General features: G+C 35.7%; 1 long non-coding RNA gene across 1 annotated transcript; it reads left to right on the top strand.

The window, feature by feature from the left end:
* The first annotated feature begins 1,028 nt into the window (after window positions 1-1,028).
* Window positions 1,029-5,479, top strand: LOC144988305 (uncharacterized). Its single transcript, XR_013652166.1, has 6 exons — window positions 1,029-1,357; window positions 2,386-2,472; window positions 2,635-2,781; window positions 3,185-3,318; window positions 4,104-4,229; window positions 4,519-5,479. It is a non-coding gene; the product is annotated as an uncharacterized LOC144988305 (long non-coding RNA).
* Window positions 5,480-5,680: the final 201 nt, after the last annotated feature.

Below are 5,680 nucleotides of genomic sequence, written 5' to 3'. Positions count from 1 at the left end.
ACGTGGTTGCATATCCAAACACTGTCTTTATAGTTTTTCTCTGCAAAATCTCAACATGTTCCAATGGTGGACAACTATAAGATACTATTTTGGTTTCCACAGTTGACACGCTAATACTAGAATGGTTGGCAAGGCCCTATTTACAAAGGTAAAATAAAAACCTGGGCTTCTACATGAATCAAAAAATTTAAAAGGTGACTCATTACCTATGTACGTAGTTGTGCTGAATGAAAAGAGACTGACCAGCAAATCTTTCTGATGTCCATTTTCCCTGATGGTAATTTTGCATGCATCTTTTTACCTGAGGTTATACACTCCTTGTGAGCAAAAACTTAGACTCATCAAGAGGGATCAACAAGTTGCCATTGTGTTTTTGCGGAACCCACTGAATACTACTCTTGGACATCAACATCTGAAAGCCACTAAAAAATGGGATACCTCAAGAAGATCTTAGTGATTCACAAATGAAAGACTGCAGAGCACACTGTCAGAAAAAAGGGTACGGTTGGGGTACGTTTGTGAACACTTAGGGTACAAATGGTGAATTTGTACCCTAAGTGAGTCATAATTACACCTTAGGGTACTCATATGTACCATTTAAGGATAAAAAAGGTACAAATATGTTTCCAACCATCAGAGGGCCCATATTTGGACCCTTTATTCCACAAACAAAGGTACAATCACTTGTGTGACAAAAATAGTAATTCAAAGTGTATGAAACGTCACCCAAAATCATTTAATACGTTGTTGGTTATTTGGAAAAGATGCACAAAATAACCAAATATATTTAAGAGACCACACATATTTTATGACTAGTTCTGAACAGTACACAAGCACATTATATTTTATTGATTGTGCAGAGCATCAAGATAATAACTTTTAAACATGTATTAGTGTGAGCCTGTTTTGTTTTTACATATATAAGAGCTGTTTTAAGTTTTGCCTTTAATTTAGAGCAAAAGCACAATGTAGAAAAAATGATTTGATGTTTTTAACCTTATATGGTGTACTTTAACTTGGCCTAAGTTCAATTTAAATTTCTAGTATTTGAGCTGTTAATTTAAGTTATTTTTTTTCTAATCATACATTCTCATAAAAAAGTAAATTTCTCTGTTACTACGTTACATTATGTGTACATATTAGTACCTTTTAGTTTTTGTACCTACACAGGAAAAATGAGAGAGTACTTTTTTCGGAGTTACCATCAGTAATTTTTATTTAAGTAGGTGTAAAAACGTAGAGGAAATATGTTGGAGTAAACCAGCGAGACCACGCCCACTCTACTTTCTTAAGTTTCGTTTCTTCCGCCATTTTGTTATCCCGCAGCGGCCGGAGGAAGATAGAGGCTGTGACTGAGGTAAGTCTGCTAATTGCTCAAAAATAAGTTAAAAACTTGTTTTAAGCGGGTTCGGTTATTTTATCTGTAAGGAATAACTTTTGTGTAGTGGAATGCTGCTATTCCACCGTGTATGTGCCTGTGAGGAGATTGAAAACCACGAGCAGGAGTTTGCTAACGGTTAGCCTCAGCCGTTTGAAGTTCAGCTAAATGCAGCCATTAAATAAATTAAGCTGTTGTTTTTTATTGGTGTTGTACCGCGTTCCGTTAAATACATTGAAATATATACATTTTTTCACTAGATAATTCTGTCGCCGTTTTATCGATGGCGTTGATGCACCGGATGTTGTTGCCTCCCCCCCCCCCTTTTTTTTTTCTTTTTCTTTCCCTTTCTGTCTTTCTTAGTAAGAAAGCCAGCTTTTTTAACGACCAGCTCCATAATTCCTACTGATATTTATCAGTTCCGTCGAATTCAATGCGTTAATCATTTTAATCTGTAATGTGTAGGAGTCCAATAGCGTGTTTTTTTTTTACACCGCAGTATGGCGGTCCTTCCCATATGTCAGCCTGCCTTAGCTGCTGTGCGCGCGCAGCCACCATTTCCCGAATGCAAGACAGTGACAGACTGTTTAGGTTGTCATGATCGCTCATTGTTGGTCAAGCGAAGTTTACACTGTGTATTGTTGATTTTGATGATTCTCCTGAAGAGATTATTTTTCTTAAATGGAGGTCCGTGATTCCAGATACTCGTCACGATTTCCCATACCAAAAATCTATAAACCAGGAAAAAATATTTCTTTTTAAATGAACTTCCAAGAAATAAATCTGTAGGCCCTTAGAAGCCAGTGCATTGTCGTCAGTGTTTTTTTTTTAGCAGTTCTGCAAATTCTGCAACATTGCTGTGGCAGCTAGTGTAAACTTTATATTTGCCATTACTATTTTAAAATGTATTAATTTATTTGGAACAGGGCTTAGATCTGAATAAATGCTGTGTTGGTACCTTTTGGTGTTGTAATGTTTTTTGTAATATATATTTTTTTTCCCACCAGGAAAGATGCAAGCTGTGCGTGAACATGTCGAACGCCAAAAAAAAAATGTTTGGAAGTTCAGCTGACCTACATCCTTTTGGGAATGCGGTGAGTGGAAACATCACAATTTCCAGCATTTTTCTTTACAGGAATCAGTCAACTTTGTGGATAAACTGTCAGCTGTGATGCAAACAGATTTTTTTTAATTGCTTTTTAATTTAAAGATAATTTCTGTGCTGTAGTCTAAACATAATTTTGCTTTGTTCACAGCTGCCAAAAAGTTCAACATCCCAACCTTGGACTTGAAAGTGTTTGATGACTCAAAGACAGAAGTTGAGGAGGTTTTTGATCTCCTGTTGAAAACCCCAAACCTTGGTGTGTTGGAGATTTGTCTGGCCGAAGATTCAAATCCAGAAGGTGAAGTTTTTCTTTTAAATTGTAATTTATCTATTTTGTTTTGAATGGTTTTGGGTAAATTCCCCTTTGATGCCTGAATTTATTTCCAAGGGAAATAATCTGAGTTTTTCCTTTTTAAAGTACATGCTAAATTAAGAACATTTTTGAGCTGAAGAGTTTTGATTGTATATTTGCATCAATAGGAGTTGAAGGGTTAATGATTTATTTGACAGGATAGTGTGGGGAACAAAACACGGGCAAATAAGTATGAGTTTTATACCCTATTGCTGACTTAGACAAGATAATAAATCTGCTAAACTGTTAAGTCGGACAGTATTTAAAAATCTTTGTTTTTACTTTTTTTGTTTTTGCTATCATACTAATTTAAATATTACAGTAACTGAAAGCTTTAATACTTTGACAGATCAGCCGAGTTGTCTTGCAAAGACCTGCAATACCAGTTCAAGTGGAGATACTGAAGTGGACTCAGATGACACAATAATATTACAACACAGTCCTACAACAAGACAAAGAGTTGAAGACACCTCTCTTGCCAAAGTAAGTAAATAATCTTTTCACAAAGTCATTTCAAGCATTCAAAGTCAGGTTGTCTTTCCAATTCAGTTTAGTTGTCAAACAGTGCAGTAATGCAGATCATCCAAACTAGTTTAAAGTTTTCTAGGGAAACAGCAGATTGCACCGAGTAAGTCACAACACATTGAATACATTCTGGAATGCTGTCCTCATCATACAAACATATAATTCTTCTGGATTCTTCCCCCATTTTTAACATGTCGCAGTATTTTTCTCATGATGGGCACGTTTAAAAGAACACGTTTAAAACTGCACATCTGAGTATTCACTCAAATTGGGATGAATCAGGAACAGACAAAACAAATGCAGTTTGAGGAAGGTCTCTATTGTGACGCACCACATGAAATGAAGTGGGTCCGAGTCCCTCTGCTCTGCTCTATTCTGATGCGTCCACTTGCAGACAAACAGATCCATTAACATCTTCATCATACTTGTCTGAGCTTGATCTAAACTATGGCCGGAAAGCTTCAATATTGCTCACCATTTTGGTTTCACCACTAATGTTAGTTTTAGGTTGGAAGGACTGTAAGCTAGAGGGAGAGGGCGTAAACAAAGGGATGATCCGACATCAGCAGAGGGTAACTACTGTGTCAATAGCCCCGCCTACAACTCAGAAGTTAATTTCTGATCAACTCCAAACCACTCTGCACAAACTGTCTTTAAACATCATCTCAAAGTGCTTTAACCCCAGTATCAGTGCTTGCAGTTGTATTTTTTATTAATATGGACTTTTAAATTTGATCCAATAGGTAGTTGCTGTCATTGGTGAGGATGCATCATCCGTTGAAGGTCATGTGAATGTCCTGCATATCCAGTACAGCAAGGTGCGAGAGGATATACCAAAGAAGTACCCTTTCTTGAAGACAACCTCACGGGTCAGTGACATTTTAAATCAGTTCTCAGCTTAAAATACATTTTGAATGTTAATATGAGCTGAGACATCTGCTAAAATGATCATTAACAGCTTTAACTCAATTGTAAAAACATTGTAATTTTCTAAACCCATATATAAATATATAGTCATTCAAGCCAAGTAATATTTATACAATGACATCACTAAAGGGAAATGGCAATGAAAGAGGCAACAAAGAATATCAGAATGTTTTATGTCTTTTGTTTGTTTTAAAGTGAATGATTAATTTTCTAATTTTTTTCAATTTTCAGTTGTTTGATGAAGTTGACCAAATGCATCCATCACCTGTCAGTTTAAGCCAGAGCTTCAAGGACGGCGTTTACCAGTATTGTGCCAAAAGTGCTTGAGCTTGTTCAAAGCAAAGCTCCATTAGCCAAAGTCTACAAAGAAGCAAGAGAAGAGAAGAGAAGCTTGCAGAGGATCCACTAGGTATTGACACAAACGTAATCCTTGGTAATCTTTAGTGTGTTTTATAGTTCTTCTTTTTAGAATTCGTATCAATATTATCTTATCACATTTATGCATTTTATTATTTAAATTATGCATTTAAACTTGGTTATAAGTTTACTTTTTTATTATCTATTTTTAGAAAATGTAGAATGCATTAAAAAGATGTACTTAAAATGAGGTCTAGTGCTTCTTTTGTTAATGTCACAAGTTTTATTTCATGGTTTAAAAATGGTAACTGAAGTGCTATGTGCTGTTTACAATTGATCAAATGTTAAGGTTATAGTTACAATGAATGCAATGTGAACTGAAGGAAAAATATAGATTTTTCATTATTGTAAAATTGCTAATAATTGTAAATGTATGCATCCTGTTGTGACACTGTGGATCTTAAAACATTCATACTGTGAAATGTCAGAATTGTAAATGTTTTGAATGTTTAATAAATGTGATAAACAGTATACTGGTCTTTTAATGTGCTGTATCTGGTACAAATTTGCCATCAAAGGGTACAAACGGCTTGTCACTGGGGCAGTACCCTTAAAAGAACAAATTTGTACCTTTTTTAAAGGTACATTATGGTACCATAGCACTATAAGGTACAATTTAGTCCACAGAGGTACATATTTGCCTTTGAAGGGTACATACTGAAAGGGTACAGATACGCACCTATATGAAAGGGTACAACATTTGTACCCTTGAGGGTACTGCCCCAGTGACAAGCCATTGTACCTCTAAAGGTACAAATTTTGCACATTTTTTCTGACAGTGCACTTGCAGCTGTATAGTCCTAAGTAAGCATTTAGCAATGGTGATTGTTTAAAAACCATGTAATGTATTTCATGAAAGGTTAAATCTTTAGGTGTGCATTAGTTACACTAGTCAACAACTGAAGTTATTTGGAGAATGAGGGTCTCGATCCCCCTACCTCTCACATGCGAAGCGAGCGCTCTACCATTTGAGCTA

This window comes from Oryzias latipes, chromosome 20 (genome assembly GCF_053564925.1).
Source record: "Oryzias latipes strain Hd-rR chromosome 20, Olatipes_Hd-rR_3.1".
NCBI lineage: Eukaryota > Metazoa > Chordata > Actinopteri > Beloniformes > Adrianichthyidae > Oryzias > Oryzias latipes.
The sequence above is the reverse complement of the archived record's forward strand: the minus strand, read 5'-3'. Positions and strand labels throughout refer to the sequence as shown.